We start from the raw sequence: 23640 nt of genomic DNA, 5'->3' as shown, positions 1-23640 counted from the left end.
TCAACATTTTCAGAAAAGGAGAGGGACTGATGAATCGTTCGTTTCTATTAGGTGGCGTACCATGATAGACTTTCAGGATGGTTATCGTAGTCCACATAACGCTTCACGTCGTCAAGGGAGGATTACCGAATGTAGCAGGGGACCTGTGGTTCTATTCTGAGATATTGTTCTTCGGTCACCCGGATGTGATAATAAATAGTGACAGGCGACCGGTGAGATTAAGCTTTGACAAAGCGGGAATACGGAATGAGGTGTGCAGTTTATAGAAGGTATTTAGGGAATTACAGTAGGAAGGACAGAATTAGAATGTTTTGGAGGAAATACATAAAGTGTACAAAGAGCTAAGACTCTCATGTGAGAAACTGAAACCACAAGGAGGGAAGTTACTGGAAACCATATTTGGCATGGTAGACGGTGAAGATATACGAAATATAAGTAATACAGTAGAAGAAACACAATAAGCAGCGGATACCACAAGAACTACAGTAAAGTGGCATACCACACAGTTGACAAACATGGAACAGAATCTGCTTAATAACACAAGGTTGGTAAAAAAAATTGACTACGGATTTGGCTCGGCATGCAAAATACAGTGTGCAAACAATGAATAACAGCTTGGAAAGAAATCAGAGTAGGTGAGGTATATTGCATTTGGGGAGTGACCATAGTGAAGCTGTTGTGAACATTAACAGATGGCCTGAACGATACAAGGCTAGAGGTAGCAAAACTGCAAGATGCAGTCTGCCATACAGTGCAGGGATATCTGTGCAAGGCACTGTCACACTCAACCAATTCCTAACAGGAGTACCCGTAGTACAAAATGAATTTCCCGCAGAACTGCAACACATAATAACTCTAACCGTAACAAAAGTAGTATTATTCTACCACTAGGAACCTTTGAATTTAGAGTACATGGACTGAAAGGGCATGCATCCTTTCAGTTTCGGATAGTGATCAGGAATGCACGAAACTAGTATTTTATCGCTCACATCGTCAGAAACATTAGTGAATCATATGGAAGTCGATCCAAACAAGAAGTATTATTAATCTCAGAACTAAGGGAAGCTTATGTCTTCAGGTGATTAGCAGAGTTAAAAGAGTATATAAGAGAAAACATCACGATTTGTCAATCCTATGTGATATAGACTAAGGTACAGACTTGTGAGGTACATCTTTTGTTATTAGCGGAAATGGAATCATCAGAGTGTAAAAGGAAAGTACTGCTCCGACAGCCACATTTCCTGAGAGTGGGAGGCGCAGTGGATTTATTTAGTTTTCTCAACGGAACTTGTCATGTAGAAGCGGTTATAGAAGTCGAAACCCACGCCCATGACCAAAGTAGAGATAAGATACAACGCTATTTTAAAAAATGGCACAACTTTTGATGCAGCAGGATCACAAATTCCTCTTCCAGCTACTACCGTGGGTGTGACCACGATCTTGTTCCTACAATACACGTTGCATTGCCCGGAAAAACCATAACAATTGCTGCCCACACCGTACCAGAGATTACAGAACATCACCTTATGTCCCGACCTGATGCACACACTATATGCGCAAATTAAATATCAGTAAGGACGAATTTCGACAGAGAAAACGTTCCTGCATCTTAAAAACTATATACGTAAGAACAAGCAATGTGGTCTAGGTGAAGTTTCTTCGATCAGCAATCAAAAAGCGTCCTCGGCCTCGGGTTCTCTCAGATTTTGAATAAAAGTCATCAACAATGGCGCTTGAAGACGTCTGGCATGAGAAGTCACAATCATTCTGTCAATGTCATTGTCAAAGAGAGCGGAGGAGCTGACAGAGGTTCAGAGCACTGTATTGTGTATGGTGTGGTAAATTGCCCCTAAAGGTGGAAGAACTAGCAATGAACAAAGGTAAGAGAATGAAAAAGCAATGAAAACCACTGAATTAAAGACACATAATGTGTGTCCAAAGGGCGTGGAGCCTGCAACTGAAAAAAAATTATGATTATCTCTTCAATGATAAAAATTCCAGGACCGTCCACCTTTCGCATGTGCAGGAGGGGACTGACAAGATGGAGGTGACCTTGAGAAGAAGACTGAATAACCAATGGAAGGATAACATTCTACGAGTCGAGATGTGGAATGTCAGATGTTTGTAAGTGGCAGGGAAGATGCAACATCAGAGTAAGGATTTGCTAAGGCTCAGTCTAGGCATAGTGGGGGTGAATGAAGTGAAAAAGAAAGAATTCAGGGATTTCTCGTCAGGTGAGTATAGAGTAGTATCAATAGCAGTAGAAGATGGTATAACGGGATTCGGATTGGTTATGAATGGGGAGGTAGGGCAGAGAGTGAGTTACTGTGAACAGTAGACTGATCGGGTTGTTCTCATCAGAATCGACTGCGAACAAACATCGACAACGATACTTCAGGCATAAATGCCTGTCGAAAGTGGAAGATGAAGAAATAGAGAAAGTACAGGGTTATTACAAATGATTGAAGCGATTTCACAGCTCTACAATAACTTTATTATTTGAGATATTTTCACAATGCTTTGCACACACATACAAAAACTCAAAAAGTTTTTTTAGGCATTCACAAATGTTCGATATGTGCCCCTTTAGTGATTCGGCAGACATCAAGCCGATAATCAAGTTCCTCCCACACTCGGCGCAGCATGTCCCCATCAATGCGCTCGAAAGCATTGTTGATGCGACCTCGCAGTTCTGGCACGTTTCTTGGTAGAGGAGGTTTAAACACTGAATCTTTCACATAACCCCACAGAAAGAAATCGCATGGGGTTAAGTCGGGAGAGCGTGGAGGCCATGACATGAATTGCTGATCGTGATCTCCACCACGACCGATCCATCGGTTTTCCAATCTCCTGTTTAAGAAATGCCGAACATCACGATGGAAGTGCGGTGGAGCACCATCCTGTTGAAAGATGAAGTCGGCGCTGTCGGTCTCCAGTTGTGGCATGAGCCAATTTTCCGCGGGCTACGCGTGGAACTTGCCCGCACGCGTTCAACCGTTTCTTCGCTCACTGCAGGCCGACCCGTTGATTTCCCCTTACAGAGGCATCCAGAAGCTTTAAACTGCGCATACCATCGCCGAATGGAGTTAGCAGTTGGTGGATCTTTGTTGAACTTCGTCCTGAAGTGTCGTTGCACTGTTAGGACTGACTGATGTGAGTGCATTTCAAGCACGACATACGCTTTCTCGGCTCCTGGCGCCATTTTGTCTCACTGCGCTCTCGAGCCCTCTGACGGCAGAAACCTGAAGTGCGGCTTCAGCCGAACAAAACTTTATGAGTTTTTCTACGTATCTGTAGTGTGTCGTGACCATATGTCAATGAATGGAGCTACAGTGAATTTATGAAATCGCTTCAATCATTTGTAATAGCCCTGTATATGGGAGTAGTGAAGGGGTAATTCAATATGTAAGGGGAGATGAAAATCTAATAGTTACTTGAGACTGGCATGTGGTTGCAGGGAAGGTATAAGAAGGAAGGGTTATGGGAGAACATGGGCCTAGTACTCGGAATGAGAGAGGTGAAAGCCTAATTGAGTTCTGCGATACGTTCGAGCTGATAATAACGAATATTGTGTTCAGGAATGAGAAGAGGATGAGGTATGCTCGAAAAACGCTAGGACATACGGTAAGATTTGTTAGATTTCATCATGGTCAGAAACTGATTCCAAAATACGATATTAGATTGTAGGGCATATCCTAGAATAGATATAGACTCAGATCACAACTTAGTAGTGATGAAGAACTGCCCGAAGTTTAACAGATTTGTCATGAAGAATCAATGCGGAGAGATGTGGGATTCGAAAGTGCTAAGGAATGATGAGATACGCTTGAAGTTCTATGAGGCTGTAAATACCGCAATAAGGAATAGCTCTATAGCCAGTTCAGTTGAAGAGGATTGGACATCTCTAGAAAGGGAAACCACAGAAGTAGGAAAGGAAAACATACATACAAAGAAGGTAACCACGCATAAGAGGAGAAGTCTTCAATTGATCGATGAAGGAGGGAAGTACAAAAATGTTGCGGGAAATTCAGGAATACAGAAACACAAGTCACTTAAGAATGAATCAAATAGGAAGTGCAGGAAATCTAGGCGAAATGGCGGCATGAAAAAGATATGATTGTGAGAAGGGCTGACTCGGCGTCTAGAAAGATCGAAACAACCGTTGGAGAAACTAAAAGCAAGGTGCAGTGGGGGGATGCGATGGAAATTCCATTGATAAACGCCGAGGAGACAGTAAATAGGTAGCAAGAGTTCATTGAAGTTCTTTATGAGGGGGAAATCTTGTGTGGTGTGATAGAGGAAGAGACAAGAGTCGATACAGAAGAGGTAAGTGATCCAGTATTCTAATCGGAATGTAAAAGAGCTTTGGAGAACTTAAGATCAAATAAGTCTGAAAGGCCAGATAGCGTTCCATCGGAATTTCTAAAATCATTGGGGAAAGTAGCAACAAAACGACTATTCCCGTTGGCGCGTAGAATGTGTTAGTCTGGCACTACACCAACTGACTTTCAGGAAAACATCATCCATACAAGGGCTAGCAAGTGTACTAGAATTATTGTACAATCAGCTTAACAGCACATGTATCCTAGTTGCTGTCAAGATAATATACAGAGGAATGGATAAGAAAATTGAGGATGTGTTACATGGCGTTCAGTTTGGCTTTAAGAACGGTAAAGCCACCAGAGAGGCACTTCCAACGATGCGTTTGATAATGAAAGGAAGTCTATAGAAAAATTAAGACATATTCATAGGATTTGTCGATTTGAAAAAAAGACGTTTGTCAACGTAAAATAGTGTAAGACGTTTCAAATTCTGAGAAAAATAGGGATAAGTTATAGGAATACATGGGTAATAGGCAAAATGTACAAGAGCCAAGAGGGAACAATAAGAGTGAAGTCCAAGGACAAATTGCTCGCTGTTGGACAGCGATGTAGTCTTTCTCCACTGCTGTTCAGTCTATAGATGGAAGAAACAATGACAGAAATGAACGAAAGGTTCAAGAGTGGAATTAAAATTCGAGGTGAAATGATATAAAAGACAAGTTTCGCTAGTGGCCTTTCTATCCTCCGTGGAAGTGAAGAAGAATTACTGGATCTGCTGTTCAGTCTATAGATCCCAGAAGCAATGACAGATATGAACGAAAGGTTCAAGAGTGGAATTAAAATTCAAAGTGAAATGATATCAATGACAAGTTTCGCTAATGGCGTTGCTCTCCACAGTGGAAGTGAAGAAAAATTAATGGATCTGCTGTATGTAATGAACAGTTCAATGAGTACAGGGTATGGACCAGAATAAATCGAATAAAGGTGGAAGTAATGAGAAGTAGCAGAAACAACACACTGGTGAGCACGAAGTGCATGAAGTTAAGGAATTCTACTACCTAGGCAGTGAAATGACCCCTGACGGATGAATCAAGGACATAAAAGCAGACTAATACTGGTGGAAAGGGCGTTTCTGGCCAAGAGAACTCTATCAATATTCTGAGGTGTGGGGTTGATGTGTTATTCTTTTATTCTTCGCAACGGATTAATCTGAGATGTACCCTTTAACCTGTGGCTCCTGCAAGATGCAATTTCCACCCCCACACTACTACAGAGTCTGACAGATGCTCCTAACGTTCTAAAGAGAAATCTGAAAAACTTTCAGCAATAAATATCTTCTGGAGTCATCAGCTGTAAGTAAATGACACTAAAATTCACAAAATTTCTTACAGAACTGCTGGGATACTTGGGTAGTGGAGTAGTGCTAGTTAGTGTAAGAAAAACATGAAACTAACGAAAGTTATTATGTATTTTGCAAGAATTCTGAGAAATCACAATGGCACTTTTAGTTATGAAGTAAACAAGTTACAATCGCACCAAAAAGTATTGGCACACGTGCGTATTTATCGTTGCTGGTTACAAACGCCGCACTTTCCGGTACACAGTACATGTACGTGCTACCTCACATACCAGACATTACAATTCTGCCCATAGTGCCTACCATTAACAAAGAAATGCAGTGTTATGGGCAAACACGTATCTCCTCTGCACACAAAAAGTATTGGCACAGAGCATGGCATCTCGGTATATTGCTGGGTTTTCAGGTACCGGAACGCCATCTGCTGACACATTAGACACTGCGTGTTGTTGACGGCCCGGTCGCCAGTATGTTGCTGTAGTGCGCGATAGTGGTCAGCATGGGGCCGAAGAAGAAGGAACATTCAGTGGCGTTGCGTGAGAGAGTGGTATTGCTCCATTCACAAGGGAGAAGCTATCGACAAATCGGAGCAGAGGTGTCTGTGAGCTACACCACGGTAAGAGCCATCATTCAGAAATATAAAGAGACTGGAACAACAGTGAATAAGTGTCGTCCTGGACGTCCAAAAGTGCTTACAACCCGAGAGCGTCGCCATATCATCGCACTTGCTCGGAAGGAACCTGCTACAAGTGCAGCAACTATTGCTGAGATTGTTCAGACAACGTCCGACAAGACGGTTAGTGTTCAGACTATACGAAATGTGTTGAATGAGGCTGACATGCATGGACGTTCTCCCAGGAAGAAGCCATACATTTCGGAAATTAACCGGCAGAAACGCCTGCAGTTTGCCAAGGACTACATCAGCAAGCCGATGGAGTTTTGGAACACTGTGATATTTAGCGACGAATCGAAGTTCAATGTGTTCGGATTTGATGCACGAAAGAAAATTTGGCGCAAGCCGAATACGCACCTCGACATCAAACACATGCATCCCACAGTCAAACACGGTGGGGGCGGTATCATGGTCTGGGGCTGTATGGCGGCTTCCGGCGTTGGAAATCTAGCTGTAATTCACGGCACAATGGATCATATGAGATACATTGACGTGTTGCGAGGTAATTTACACGCTAGTGCACAGAAATTGGGCCTTACTGGGGTGTTTCAGTTCCAGCAAGACAACGACCCAAAACATACCGCCATGAAAACCCGGGAGTGGTTACTGTACAATGCCCCCAGAAGGGTTCTAACACCACCTCAGAGCCCTGATTTGAACCCCATTGAGAACCTGTGGGCTCATCTTGACACACAAGTCAGAAAAAGGCGTCCGTCCGGTAAAAACGACTTGGAGAAAGTGCTCCTGGAGGAATGGTCGAAAATTACCCCTGATATCACCCGGAATTTAATACAAAGCATTCCTAGGCGTTTACGTGCTGTTATAGATGCTAAAGGGATGCACACTAGCTATTAGATGGTGAACATCAATGAAGAAAACGAACACACTGTCCGATTCATATGCGTGTGCCAATACTTTTTTGGGTGCAGAAGAGCGATGTTTTTTTTCATGACACTGTATGTTACTTTAAGGACAGGTGATTTTGACATATTTGTAAACTATGTAATGTAAGGTGTCACATGTATGGGTTCTGTTCTGAAATATATGTTTCGTTTAACCTACAACCACTAAAATGTAACTGTGCCAATACTTTTTGGTGCGATTGTATATCCTGGTTCTTTTTGGAATGTGAAGTTATCTCTCAAGGATAGGATTCGCTAATGAAATTACTATACAGGGTTTAAGATGGTTGTTGACTTGGCAGAATGGCTCAGAGGCGTGCCTACTCAACTTGAATAATTATCCTTTAGAATGTTGCTAGGTACAGTAGAGGCTGTCGCGTGTGAAATGCAGTGAAGTGAACTGTTGTGGAGGAAATATGGGGCTCGCAATAGCTGTAGTGCACAATACCCTAAGCTGCGATGACTGGTGTCTGCGCCGCTCGCTGCTGCCAAATAAGATAACTATCGTTCTATCTGGATTGACCTTCGCCAATCAAACTTTCCCTGTGCCTTGATGAAGTCAAGGATTCCTATTTTCCCCTAGTCTAACTATTTGCGTGGTACACCTGTCAGATAACCAGTCCATCGCATTGCAACTCAAAATTCGCTCGCAGGCGATTAACTATAACTCTGTCTGTTCACACCGCACTATAAGTCTGTCAGCCAATACACTGAACAACGCTTAATCTCAAGGACTCAATATAGAGTAGCACTTCGATTCGATTTCGACAGATGTGCTCTCCCAGTGAACTACTGAGGAGAGACTTGTTCCTCACTCCAAGAGCGACAACGGAACGGCGTCTCTGTACGACAGACGTGAAGGGGTATATCTTTCGGTCTCTTCCATTATTCCTTCAGCTCAAGGAGTCAGAAATATCGTCTGCCAATCAGCATTGCTCTTCTAAGACGGGAGAATGACGTTTCGTTTAAAGCGACCAATCCGGAAACCTGTAGCATTGGCGTTTGGCGTGTGAGGTCTCCCTGTGAAAATCTCTGAAACTGCGTGCTATTTGTAAAGAATACGTAGGCTGGTCGCTCCCACACAATGTAGCGGAACTGGCTTTTAAGTCAAACACGGGGTTGTTCCCCCTTTCACTCAGGCCCACGCTGTCTGCTACACGGGCGGTCACCGGCCGACATAGGCTGGGTCGTCCTCAGAAGGGACCAGCGTCCCATTGTGTGGTTTCTCTCCCTAACTAAAAGCTTCTGTGACCGTCGTGTCTGGAATGTATGTGTGTACGCCAGCCTCGAGTATTTCAGCCATGGTGTGCTAACTTGTTAATTGCATATCGTTTACATGAATTCATGCAACATTGACCTTATCTTATCGAGTTTGTGTTCGAATGAAGCGTCTTGATGTGCGGGATATGATTGTGAGGGCAGAATATGTAAGCAATGAAGGTCAGGAGACCATGACATCTTACATACCTCCCACTTGCTGACAAAATTTTTGTCTGGGGTTTGTCAATGCTGAGGAAAACATTGACAAAGTCAGGCAAAAATTGTTCTTTTAGATTTTCCAATACACTTTTTTCAGCCATTCTTGACAATTTTTTGTAATGATTTCTTTATAGCTATTGTTTCTATTTTTTAATTCTACAATTTATGTTTTGTTGTTAGGCAAATATGGGCATTACAAAGGTTGTTATTCTTCTTTGTTGCCAGTACGTGTCTCGGTTTTTCTTTTTCATTTCCAAAAATTTGTTTTTACAATATTAATTTTTCTAAACTCGTAAGTATCATGTTTTAGTGTGCTTATATCTTATCTTAAGTTAAGCTTGCGTAAATGTTCGCAAAAGCTCTGTTGTGTTACTTTGTTTTATTTATTTAGGCATTATTTTTTTCTTAATGTGTCATTGTTTTTATTTGTAAGAATGCAGAAGCGTTTCCTCTTAATTCTATCCTCGATATTAATATTATTACCCCAAATAGATGTTTCTGAATGTTACTTAAAGAAGAAAAATCCTGCACAAATCCTTTTCTAATTTTACATATAAAAGAAATAAATAGAATTTTCATGAGTTTGTGAGATTATATAACTATACTAACTAAGTTTCTTTACAAAAGGTTTAAGGTATCTACAAATTGTGGATTTTACATGCATAATAAAAATCATTACTTTTACAAGAAAGGAAGAAGGTACTTTTACAAATATATAATTTTCTTAACTCTACATTTGTTTATTATGATTTTTTTTTTTGCTACGTCAGATCTGTGCTCGATTATCCCCACTAAAATGCCGGAAGGCGTCGTCTCATTTGTATGGGTGCCACAAATCATGAGAGGAGCACTCTAGCATGCGATGCCGGGTCTTACTTGTTGACATTGTCATCATGGAGTGGTACCTTTAACTGATGATGATGACTATGGTTTTACTGCATAAACAGTGATGTCTTGGTACTCCTTTGCTGTCACACCTGGGATGGTGTGGCATTCCGATGATTGTCGTTGACTACCGACAATTGTCACCCAATATTGTGCTGTGACGTGTTGGTACTTCACACCTGGTTCAGTATGGCAAATTGATGATGTGGTAGGGAGAATACTGTCCATTTTGCAGAATCTATTTCTAGATAATGTTGGTTGGTACTACTTAATATTTCGTTTGCCGTTTGCTTGTATTTGTTTGGCGATTCAAGGTTTATTTTTGGAGAGGTGGTTGTAGTACTTGCTATACCTCAAAGATCATGGAAAGGTGTTTGTAGAAATTTGCTTTGTAAGATATGAAAGAAAGGTATCTTGCAGTCTGCTGCCCTTCTTCATCTTGCACCTTCTTCTCTTCTTTCTTGCATTCTTCTGTTCTTCTTGGGCCAGGAATATGTGAATTTTAGTGTAGGAGTGATACAGGATTTGTAGGATCTGACTGCCTTTCACACTGTTACTTGATGAGTTTGTAGATCTTAGTAATTTTTTGTACCTTCATTGTCGTCTCGTCATATTGTGATTCTCCCCACACTCTTCTGTTGTGTAGCAGTGTCGTGACATATGAAATGTCCATGCTGCACGTTGTCCTGCTGATGTCCAACCCGTTTGCAACCTTTATTTCCAGTGTGGCGTTGGTCTTCAAGTTGTTGTTATTGCCCTAAGTGCTTTCTCAACATGTCTGTACTCTCTGTGTCGCTATCTCGAAGCATCTGATGTTAAGGGAGCTGGTGATTGGTGTTGGTGGCGATGTCCCTCTGACGCAGAGAAATACAATTTTTGTTTCACATATATTTGTTATTTACAGAAGATTCTGATTTTATATAATGCAAAAATTTTCTGATAGTGGCAAAAATTATTGTATATATATGATATCTTTTCTTTATTCTAATAATGTCCTACCACTTCTTCATTCTTTTAATTGTTGTGTACGATTTATTATTGTGTGCATGTTGAAGTGTACTTGATACTACAACATATTGTTAGTGTGTATTGTGTCTCTTTTTTCTTTTAATTAATGTGTTATTTTGTTGATTCTTAATTTATTTTTTGATTTAGTGGTTCGTACACAATTTGCCATTGCCGCTCTGACTGTTTCCCTTTCTTCTCTTTTACCATTTCTTTCATTCACTTTCTTTTAGGTGGCTCATGTGGTATATGCCAATACTTTTACCTGTTTTTGGATTCGTTAGCTCTACGGCATTTTCGTGAGCGATCCTTGAAATTATTATTGGCCCTTTATAGATTACAAAAAATTTTCTGAACTTATTTTGACTCTTATGTGAAAGATAATGAGTTTTTACGAATACCTTTTGGCCCAGTGTGAAGTGTTTCTTTGTGGCAGATTTTTCTTGAGTGATTTTACGTCTCATTGCTGCTGAGCGAATGTTTTCTAGGGCAGAAGCGACGATTTGTCTATTTTCCTTTCGGGGAATAACTGGAAATTTAATGATTTCTTTTATTTTTTCTGGTGGATCTATGTTCTTCAATATTGTAATTGGTGGATAAGTCATAGTACTATGTGCTTGCTCATTAATTACCTCTTGGAAGTCTCATAGATATAGGTCCCAAGTACGATGGTTCTTTCTACAAAAGAGCCTCCAAAGTGTTCCCAAGTCTTTCATGGTACATACGGCCGGATTTCCACTGGGTTTATATTTTGAAATAAAGGTGGGTTTGATTTTTAATTTGTCTAATGTGTTTTTCCAATGCACTGATCTGTATTGGGGCCCATTATCTGAGATGATCCTTTTCCCTCTCCCAACTTGTTGTATAAAGTTGCTCCGTGTTAGGGGAGTGTACTGTTTGTTTCATTTTTAGATAGCATTTCGTGGGTCCAAAATGACCACTGCTAAAGTGGGTGTACCAAATGTATTTATTAATAAGTTCATCAGGGATGCATGCTAACCATTGTGAAGCATCATGACTATGTTTGAAAAATAGGATATTATCCTTTACTATGTCATTTTTTCTAATTTCTGTGTTGGTTTTATCGGCAAGTTGGTGTCTGATCTTGAGGAGGGTCTGATCTTTGTTTTGTTCGTCAGATAAATTTTTTAAAGCATTTGTGATAAAATTTTCGAATGGTACGTGTTTTAGTTAATGGATAGTCCGTTCTTCATCTTCAATGTTGATTTTCTGGTCCTCTGCTATTCTCTGTGGTAAATGAGATAATGCATCGGCCAGAATATTTTCAGGTCCTGGTATGTATGTGATTGAAAAGTCATACTCCTGCAGTATTTGCATCCATCTTGCCATACGTCCATGGGTTAATTGGGAGGAGATTAAAGACTCTAATGCTTTATGGTCTGTGTATACCTGTGTTTTTCGCCAAACAGAAAATGTCGAAATTTTTGAAATGCCCATACTATGGCTAGAGCTTCTAATTCTGTTATGGAATGATTCTCTTCTGCTTTCGATAGTACTCTGCTTGCAAAGGCTATTCTTTTATATATTTTCTTACCTTTTTCCTCAATTTGTTGTAATAATACCGCCCCTAGCCCGGTCTTTGCACTGTCAGTTACTAGATAGAACTCCTGACTTAAATCTGGGTGTGATAAAATTGGAGCATTATTCAATGCATCCTTCAACTTATGAAATACTTCATCTGCTTTTTGTCACCTACCCACAGTGTGTTTTTTCCTGTAAGTGCACACAGTCTAGGTGTTGCAAGTTAGGCTATCCATATAAAGTTTTTGTAAAAATTTATCAACTCCAAGAATCCCCTTAGACTTTTCTTGTTGTAGGGAGTAGGAATATTACAAATAGCGTTTATCTTCTTCTCGTCTGGCGTTATACCTTTTGCATGTGATCTCAATATGCCTTCTAATTTTTTTATCGTGGAGCGAAATATCATCTATTTCCTCTATCTTCTTACTAATTTCTTGATGAATTTCTCCAACTATTTCGGGCAGGAGTGGGTCAAGGTTTTCCTCAAACTTATATCTAGGGTGTCTATTCTCCTCTATTTCATTCCCATCTTGACATAAATGTAATTGCTTTACTTTTCCCTGTTCTTTTTCATCGTTCAAAGTTTCAATAAAATATAGTATTACATCATCTACTGTTACGAAGCCTTGTGGTATGCAAATGTGAACATTGCGCTCATTAATGAAATCTACACCGATTATCATACCAGCTGTAAATTTTGGTACGATTATAAAATTGATTTCAAATTCGTAACCTTGGCAATTTAATGAAAGACGTGTTTCGTATTTCACCTCTGTTGCATTTTTCCTAAGGCTCCAAAAACTATTATCCTTTTTGTCCTTAAAATCGGTAAGTCTTTCGGTCTATTGCACCTTCCAAATAGCCTTTCTGATATAGCCGTCACTTGACTCCCACTATCTGTGATTGCTTGTGCCGTGATTTCACTAATGTTTATCTTTAATCTGGGTTGTATAATTGTGGATGTTACGATTTCCTTTTCTTGCATCAAATCCTCTGCTATATATTCATAGCTTAACCTATGGATAATTGCACCTTCCCTTTGTGTTTGTGTCTTCTTTGATGTTAACTCCGTGAGCAAAACCGTTTGCGACCTATCTACCTCTTTTCGAGTGTTTTCGAGCTCCTGTCTCTCCTTTTCCTTCATTTCCAAACATTCCCGAATGTACTCTCTATCTCCTCATAGTCACCCATGTTATATACATTATACGTCTTTTGTGTTCATGGCGTCTGTGTTTTGTTTTTATCTAGGATAATCTGCTCTGTTTTATCGCGTTCATTTATTTGCTTCTCGTCATATATATTGCTAAGTCCGGTTAACAATTCTCCATCGCTTAGTTCTTTAATACATGGAAATGGTGGGAGTTCATCCTCGCTTTCAGAATTTTCCCATTCTATGCTGTTTTTCCAGGCTATGTAGCGTAATTCAAGTGTGTCTGGTGCTGACTCTTTATCTGAAATTTTCGTAAGTCGTCGTTTGTCTGAATTTTGGATATTTTCATTTTCTTCTAATTTTGATCTAGCTACTTCCAAAACTTGAATGTCCTTTTTTGAGTATTTTACGGAGGGGACGTCAGTTTGCCTAACATCTTCCGGATTTTCCCTTCAATCTTTACGTTTTTCAGGATTTGGTGGCCTAAGTTCTACTTCTGGATTCCCTTTGCTGTGTTGTTCTTGACTTTGTGGACCATCATTTTCTCGGTAATTATTTGCGCTCTGATCTCGTGAGTTGCTGTTTCTGACATCGTGACCTCTTCCAAAGTACCCTTGACCATTGGTATTTTGATTCCTAAATCCATATCCGCCGCTGTATGAGTGCCCATTACCGTTCCTATATCGGTACCTATTATTCTGGTTATCGTTTCTATGCCAATTGTCTCCATTGTGCCGCTGTCCTTGTCTGTTAAGTTGCCTGAAATTATTGGTGTTAGGATTACGATTATTAATATTATTGGAATATTCGTTCCTAGTGCTCTCCTTTTGCTGTTCCCTTTCCTTTCTTTTTTCTTTCACCTCGTGTTCTTTAAACATAGATTCTAGTTCCCTTAAAACCTCTTTGAATTCTTCGGTATTTTCATTTGTTCCTACTGTCACCTGTAGATACTTTACCGGTAATTTCATTCTACATAGACGTATCATCTCTCCGTTACTGTATGGTTTGTATAGGCATTGACTCTTTTTGTCCGTTGTATCAAAGAATTTTACCACGCTTTTCTCTCCTGAGTTTTCATATGGTGTCATCTGAAGTAACTTGTATTTAATTTAGTTTTGCGACTCCTTAGACTAATATCTTCCGAGAAATGCTGTCCTTAACTGTAGGTAAGACGTACAGGCAGCCGTGATCTCTTGCATCACCACTGCTACTGTCCCTGACATGTGTGCACAAATGAAGTCAAGTTTGTGAGCTACGCTCCCCGTGATTTGGTAAGCCTACTTGAAACTGGTCGATGAATGTGCGTGCATGCAAGCTACCGCCTTCTTCCTTCAAATGTTGAAATTTTATAACTGTAAGGAAGTTGTCTGTATCATATCTACTCATAAATCCGGTTTGTGGCTGATTCATGGACTCAAATAATCTGCCACTGCTTGTGTCGTCGTATTTATTCTGTGGTAATCTACTGTCTGTCTGCTTATTCTCAATATCCTGACTCATATCCGCGTCATATCGTATCATTGGTGAACAAAAGTGTTGTTCGTGTGTTTCTACTCTCGTCGTTTGTGGTGTGATACCTGTGCTGCTGTTATGTTGTGTCATTGGATTTGCTAGTTCAGTTGCCTGTCTTTCGATTAGTATCGGCTGAATGTATGTGTTCCGTTTTTCTGTGTACTGTGCCTGGTGGTGTGGCATGTCATGTATTACTTTAATCGGGTTTTTCTGTTTCGATTTCGCGAGTGTTACGTCTAGCCTTGGTTCTACTTGAACTTTCTTAGACGGCGTGTGTTCGTGTACTGAATTAATACTTGACGCATCAGTTGTTTCGCTACAGATGTAATCGGTCTCGAAATTCCTTCGATAGTTTGTATCAACTCTGTTCAAAGCTTTTCAAACTGATGTTTGTTTTTAAGTTCTATTTTATTGATCCGCTGATCATATTTTTGCAGAGCAACCTTTGCGACCTTGCTTTGAATTGCTTGTTCTTCCGAAATTTGTATTGCTGTTCGAGTAGCTTTTTTCGTAAAACGTTCCACCTTTCTGTCAACGTTTACGATGTCCATTTGGAACTTGTCCAAGTCAGTGCGTAATTGCTGCTGAACTTGTGTTAGTACCTGAATTCTTTCGCTAGATTCCTCCTCGTCTTTGTTTATCTGAGTGATCTGACTATCAATTCTGGCGATCCCTTCTTCCATCTGGATTTTAACCTGTTGGATATGTGTCTTAATAGCCTAATTGTCCTTTTTCAATTCCTGATTATCCTGTTTCAATTCCTGGTACTGTTTTGTTATCTATGTATTCTGTTTCGTCATACTAGCGTTCATTTTTTGTAACATCTCCATGATCGCGTCCTGTCCTGTAACACTACCTTCTGCTGAACTATGTATTCTCGGCTGTTGTTTCCTACTCGGTCAGTTACGTCGTTTACTGGGCTATGCTGTGGCGTTTCTAAATTTGATAGCAGCAATAACCCGTGCCGTCTGTGTTGAGGACTAGTTGCGTTTGTCATTGAACCATTACGTGGCTCAAACAACTCCGCAATCTGCCCTCTCTGTTGTGTATGTCTTGTGTTTGCAGGTACAGTTGCGTCTTCTACGGAACCTTTTCGTGGCGCTCGTAACTCCGCATAATTCTGTGCTTGATGTTGGGGCATATTTAGAATGTGTACGATAGGTTCGAGGTATTCCCCTCTTCCGCACTGTCTACTTATCTTTGAGCGTTAGCTAACTGCCAATTCATTGACTGTATTAACGCGTATTCTATCCCTGAATATGCGGCAAACCAACGCGTTTCCTGTGCTCGTTTCGCTTCTAATCTTTGCCATTTCTTACGTGGGCTTTCTATTTCTGGCTCAGAATTTGCCCTACCTGGGTTTTCATATCCTGGAAATTCGATGTTCTCATCCCTTCGATTCACATCTGTCTGATCTGTCTCAATTATATCCCAATCTAACTGAGCCTGCTGATTCTACAGCTCCCCGACTGTCCTATTCTCTGATTCACCGTGTGCCCAATTCTCAGGCTCACCTTCTGTCCTATTCTCAATAAGCTCGTTTACTTGCTGTCTATCTGGTTGATTCTCCCCCATCTTGTCTACTTGCTATCTCTCACGTAACCTTTTGGCTTGTACTCCCGTTAACATGGAAATTCTTTCAACACACCACAACCCTATCTACAAAACTGTACGACCATTTTACCAGTTGGTTGAACCGACAACAATAACAACGTCGTGACTTCTTGGCTAATGCTCTGTCTGCTCTGCTACAGTCCCCAATCTCTACCTGTGCGCTTGCAAAGAGAGAAAAAGGTTATTTCTTAATTCTAATTTAATTGATGCTGCATCAAACTGCATCTCTGCGTCACTCAGCGTCTGTGCCTATCACCTGAAAATTCTATGCCCTAACACCTACACAAAAATAGGAAAAAATGCAAAAATTCTAAGAAATCACAATAGCACTTTTAGTTATGAATTGAACAGGTTGTATCCTGGTTCTTTTCGGAATGTAAAGTTATCTCCCAAGAATAGGATTCGCTAATGAAATTTCTATACAAAGTTTAAGATGGTTGTTGACTTGGCAGAATGACTGAGAGGTGTGCCTACTCAACTTGAATAATTATCCTTTAGAATGTTGCTAGGTACGGTCGAGACTGTCACGTGTGAAATGCAGTGAAGTGCACTGTTGTGGAGGATGTACAGGGCTCACAAGAGCTGTAGCGCACAATACTGTAAGCTGCAATGACTGCTGTCTGCGCTGCTCGCTGCTGACAAATAAGATAACTCTCGTTCTATCTGGAGTGACCTTCACCAATCAAACTCTCCCAATGCCTTGATGAAGTCAAGGATTCCTATTTGCCCCTAGTCAAACTATTGGCGTGGTACACTGGTCAGATAACCAGTTTACTGCGATGCCACTCAAATTCCGCTCGCAGGTGTTTATCTATAACTCTGTCCGTTCACACCACACAATAAGTGTGTCAGCCAACACAGTGAACAATGCTTAATCGCAAGGACTCAATATAGAGTAACACTTCGATTTGCTCTCGACAGAGGTGCTCTCCCAGTGAAGTACTGAGGAGAGACTTGTTCCTCGCTCCAAGAGCGACAACGGAACAGCGCCTCTCAGTGCCAGACCTGAAGGAGTATATCTTTCGGTCTCTTCCATTTTTCCTTCAACTCAAGGCGTCAGAAATATCGTCTGCCAATCAGCATTGCTCTTCTAAAATGGGAGAATGACGTTTCATTTAAGGCGACCAATCCGGAAACTTGTAGCATTGGCATTTGTCATTTGCTGTCTCCCTGTGAAAATCTCTGAAACTGCATGCTATGTGTAAAGTATGCGTAGGCTGGCCGCTCCCACACAATGTAGCGGAATTTGCTTTTAAGCTGAACATGGGGTTGATCCCTCCCTTTCACTCAGGCCCACGCTGTCCGCTACATGGGCGATCACAGACCGACAGAGGCTGGGTCATCCTCTGAAGGGACCGGCATCCCGTTGTGCGGTTTCCCTCCCGAACTAAAAGCTTCTGTTACCATCGTGTCTGGAATGTATGTGTGTGTGTGCCAGCCTGGAGGATTTCAACCACATTGCGGTTACTTGTTAATTGCATATTGTTTACATGAATTCATACAACATTGACTTGATCTTATCGAGTTTGTGTTCGAATGAAGCGTCTTGATGTGCATAATATGATTGTGAGGGCAGAATATGTAAGCAATGAAGGTCAGGAGACCATGTGGTCTTACGATATCAAGTATAGGCCTCAAATAAAGGATGAAAATTGTGAGAATGTACATCTGAAGAACAGCTTGGTATAATAGTGAAACATGGACTGTGGGGAAACGAGAACTGTAGAGAATCGAAGCATTTGAAATGTGGTGCTACAGAAGAATGTTGATAATTACGTCGAGTGATGAAGTATGTAATGAGGAATTTCTCCACAGAATCGGAAAGGTAAATAATTTATAGGAAACACTGACAAAAAGAAGGGACAGGATGGTTGGACTTCTGTTAAGTATTAAGACATGCTATGGTACTGGAGCGAGCTGTAAAGGGTAAACACATCCCACAAATAACTGATAAAGTGTGATGAAAATGCTGTCAAATTAGAGGCTTTCATCACAGGCAACATCAAAGCAGACAGAAGCCCGACTCATAACAAAAGAAAGACAGGAACAGCTCTACACCAGCACGACTGTAAGCAGTTCCACTACCAATGCAGTCACAGTTCAATTAACAGTTCCATGTTAATCTTAACTCTATTTTTGCTAGAAAAATTACATCACTCATACAATTTAATCACCAATCCATCAAATACCTTCAAGTTACTTAACAGCAGTAATAAGGAATAAAATTATGTAATGCAAAACAAGATGGTAAATTTGTATTAGAAAAGAAGGTATCGAAAGAGCAAATATAGCTCTCAGGAGAGATAAGTAATATTTTGTGAATAAGTTTTTGAAACATTTAAATAACAGAGACTCATATATTGTGTAATTTATATGCAACAATCAAGTTGTAAGATTGTTTCAGAGGAAAATTAAGAATAATTTTATGATGAATATTTTTAAAGTACAGGGGAATATTTTTAGAAGGCAGGAGAAGTGTATTACTGGTAAAGAATAAAATTTTCTCGTAGTCCTGTCCAGCCGACACCAATTCATGCCATGCTAACATCCTCTACTGAAGTCAGAATGATGATCAGGCAGAAAGAAAGGTGACATTGCAACTAGCAGATAAAATGTCAAATATATTGCCCTACCTCATGTGAGCAAGTGGGGCTTGAACTGTGAAGACAGTAATATGACCTCATTGAGGGAAGGACATCAAGTCATTGTGACAGCATAGAGTCCAATGCAGAAAAGAGAAGTTTGATAATAACACGAATCGGCCTGCTGATATGCCAGAAAGGCAATAATATGATGACCTGAAAGCCATTCTTGCGAAATACAGGAGTGGTGAAGACCGTTTATGTGCCTGGAATAGTAGCCCTGCTTCGGTCGCCACCAGTCATGTATAACGTCATTGCCTCAGATAAATACTTATAAATATTCGAGCTGCCGAGCCTCCATTTCCGTTACGTTTTGTACACCAGTCACAAGGCAGATCCTGTTATACAGGGTGGAGGAAAATTGTGGCACGAAATTTTAACCCTGGATAGCTGTTGCCGGTAGGAACTGAACTACGGAAACATGGCGCCACGCTCTCCGATTGGCCGTGGGAATGCCCTGCTGCCGTACGTCGGTTGAAGGGCAGTGCTGTGGTTGTCGGTTCACACATAAAAACGTCCCTCGCCCCGTCACTGCCACAATCTGACACGCACACGTGTCGAATTGGTCTTGCTGTTTGTCTCCACCTCATACAGTAAGCATGGCGGCACAGTATTCTTTTGCAGAACAACGAGTTATGGTTTCTGTCTATGGATGAGCCGACGGTAATGCGCATGAAGCTCAATGGTTGCATTAGGAACGGTACCCATGAAGACACCACACACACCCGCAAACTTTTACAGAATTCACCGGCGACTTGGCGAAACAGTCTCGTTAGCGGGATATCATGATGGTCCTGGAAGACCTCAAACATGATGGGATGCTGCATTTGAAGAGACTGTTCTCGAGGGTTTCGAGGAAACACCTACGACAAGTACTCGAGCGGTTGAACACGACATGGGGGTCACTCATCGGTTAGTCTGTGAGGATTTGAGAGATGACTGCCAGCATGGTTTTAATTTCCACCCTGTCCAAGATCTAAATCCTGTGGCGGACTATGATCACAGGTTCGGGTTATACCGGTGGTTTCTGCGACGTGTTGCGCCAAATACAGACTTCCCTGCCATTGTTTTGTTTGCCGACTAGTGCACCTTCCATCGTGAAGGGGTTTAAAACACATGAAACTTTCATTACTGGACAAGGGGATATAATCGCATCACGTACGTCCACGGACACCAGGAACAATTTTCGCTCAACATTGGGCAGGCATTATAGGTGATCATCTAATTGGGTCAGTCCGTCTACCTCCTCGATTTACTGGGATAAATTACTTTCACTTTTTGGTAGAAACTCTACCTGGACTGCTGGAAGATGTTCCCCTGGACATACGGCTATGCATGTGGTTGCAGAATGATGAGACGCCCACACAAAACAGTCGTGCTGTGCATGGATATTTACATGAACCCTTCGATGGCCGGGTAATTGGCAGAGGTACTCGGAGGACATGGCCCCCGTGATCTCCAGACATCACGTCACCGGATTTCTTTTTGTGGGGTTGTTGAAGGATCTTGTTCTTCCACCAGGACGCGAACCACCTAGAAACGAACTGAAATTTATGGACTGCATCCAACATGCCACCAATCACATCAGGTCAATGCTAGGAATCTTTAAAAGAGTTCGGCAAAACACCTTTTGACATTACCAAGCTTGTGTTGCTTCCGAGGGCTGCCAGTTCGAACACCTATTTTAAGTATACAATGTCCTAGCTACAAGAAAGGCCATTCTTCAGGGCCGACACAATTTGTAAAAGACTTTCCGCACGCGAACTGATGACGGATTTATTCCGCCCCTAGAGTGGAAGGCTGGAGTGCTACCACCGAGCGTGTGGGCCGCGTGGTATACATCGCGATCTCTGGCAGGCAAAGCATTCGCGCTTCGTGCGTTGTCCAGAGCATCCGGAAACAGGGCAATACCGCTGCCAGTAGCAGCGCGTGGCGCCAAGTTTCCGTAGTTTAAAAATTGTGCGTTGTCGACCCACACAACATCAGTAAATTTGGCTCCCACTGGCATCAGATATCCGGGGTTAAAATTTCGTGACATTTTTTTTCTCCACCCTGTATGCTGCTACTGTCTGCCAAGCTGTTACCTATTTACCTCTCAACCACTGACAAGAAGACTTGGAGACCTCTACCGCCTATTTGAGCTGAACTGATGGCTTTTGGGACTCCGTCAACATGTTGCAGTATTTTAGAGGTTTCACTTCTGCCCCATCTAATACGTGCAAACAGTCCTCGACGTCCCCACCTTTCTTGATGGAAGGGACATGGTGGTGACGGTCTTCAAACTATAAAGAGCTTCTGAGAGATTACCGTACACACCCCTTCGATGTCTACGAGAGTTCCCTGTTAATACGAAGTGGCTATCCCAAGCAGTGGCGCCTGCTCTGCAGGCTACACCGGCTGCCAGCGGGATCTGCCACCCGTCCTACATAATGTTTACTTGACCGGACGCCGCTGGGTCTAAATCCTTCTAAGACGACCGAGCGAGGTGGCGCAGTGGTTAGCACACTTGACTCGCATTCGGGAGGACGACGGTTCAGTCCCGGGTCTGGCCATCCTGATTTAGGTTTTCCGTGATTTCCCTAAATCGCTCCAGGCAAATGCCGGGATGCCTCCTTTGAAAAGGACACCGCCGATTTCCTTTCCCGTCCTTACCTTGCCCGATGAGACCGATGACCACACTGTCTTGTCTCCGCCCCCACAACAACCCAATCCAACCCAACCCAGTCCCTTCGAAGACGGCTGAAACAGCGTCAGCACGTTCAGGGGCTGTGTGCTACACTGACCTGGCTCTCGGCTAGGCATAGCCATAGAAAACAAAAAGTGAATGCAAACTTTAATGTGCTAAATTCGTGTTACACTAACGTGATGTGATTAGCGCCCAGGGCTCTCCACGCTTCCTCATCCCAACAAAAGTACGAATTTCAGCCCATCGTTTCACAGTATATTCGTGACACACGTTCTGAATGTCTGCCATAGTGCAATATCATCAGATTTATAAACGTAAACTTCTTTGAAGAACTGTGTGACAAGAAGATTTTTACCCCAACTTGTAGCACAGTATTCAGTGGATTGACCTTTTAACAATGCAACTACATAATTAGCAAATAAAAAGTGCAGAAATAAATATATTTTTTATCACTTAAGTATTTCGCCTTTTATACAAGGAATTTGATTAGCGGGTGTTCACAATCGTCATGTAGCCTCGGATTTCCGCAAGTGCACTTGTGAGTATTTTCTCCAGTGGAGCAGGGATCAAATTAAATTTTGATTATGCAACTTGCAAGACTATACTGGTCTTGCAGTTTCATTTGAAAGACTACAGACGACTACAGGTTTACAGCCTGACAGCAATCACTGTTACTTGTAAGCATTCCACTTGTCTATCTGGCAATGATTTTCTATAATTAAATGTGTTCTCTGATAGTAGTCACTATGGCTAGTCCGCACTGGAGGTTATCACTTTCATCAGAATCTTAAATGACTATTAAATGCTGAGGAAAGTTGAAGAAATGCTGGCCCTGTCATTACTGTACTCAGCCAGTGATGGTTCATTAATATACCAACACATTTCTAATCTTTTATGAAAATGGCGAGAGTTTATTAATCATAAAACAGGACAAACAACGTGAGTTAAGTGAAATGAAAAATAAATCGTGAACTGTTGGTAACACAAGTAGAAGCAACAAATAATTGACACTAGTGGGTGGCGGTTGGTTGGCAAAGACTAAGGTTTATCTGTGTAATCTATTTATCCTGGCTCAAAACACGGATAATGCAATCTGAAATGATCTAATGCTGAATAGACTTTGATGGATTTATTCTACACACTGTGTTGGTGCAGCTGAGAGCAAGTACCGAGACTGTGATTCTGTTCACCCCAAGAAGCATGGTTTAATCACATATTTTCTTAACATTTCTTTCCATCTGTCTGACCGGAACTAGGGACCATTGCTGGAGATAATCCTATCTATATGACCTTCTTGTGTCAGGAAATCTTTGCATTAGGCTCTACACACAATCTGTGCGATTACCTTTCTCAGGGGGGATGGGGAGGGGGGTTAAAGTGGCATACCTTGATGTCAGCTCCACTACTACCAGGATATAACCATATCCTAAGCCTGTGCGCACAAGGTGGCGCATTAAATCGGTTGCAGTGAGGTGTTTTAGTCTAGATTGAATTATGGGATGCAGAGGTTCCTGTACTGTCACAGCAACATTCTTTGATATCTGACAGATTTAGCACACCGCCAAAATTCTCCATATTCTTCCATTCCTAGTCTTAAAGTGGCACAGTGTGCGTCATTTCATGTAGCATTTCCTAGCTCCAAAATTGGCGTACCTAAGGTTAATGTACTAGACGATCTTATCCATAAATTCTACAAAAAACATGCTAGAGAGCTCTTTCCCCCTCACTGCGAAAGAACAAGATTCTCTTTCACAAGACTTACAATAGCTTTAGCATAGTTTACATCCTGTCTTTTAACCTCTTCTGTGGAGGAAGTAGGGCTGGGTCCTTGTCTTGTTCCCTGATGATGTCCTTCTGGTGACATAATTCTC

The sequence above is a fragment of the Schistocerca cancellata genome, chromosome 3 (assembly GCF_023864275.1).
Source record: "Schistocerca cancellata isolate TAMUIC-IGC-003103 chromosome 3, iqSchCanc2.1, whole genome shotgun sequence".
NCBI lineage: Eukaryota > Metazoa > Arthropoda > Insecta > Orthoptera > Acrididae > Schistocerca > Schistocerca cancellata.
This window is presented reverse-complemented; position numbering follows the sequence as displayed.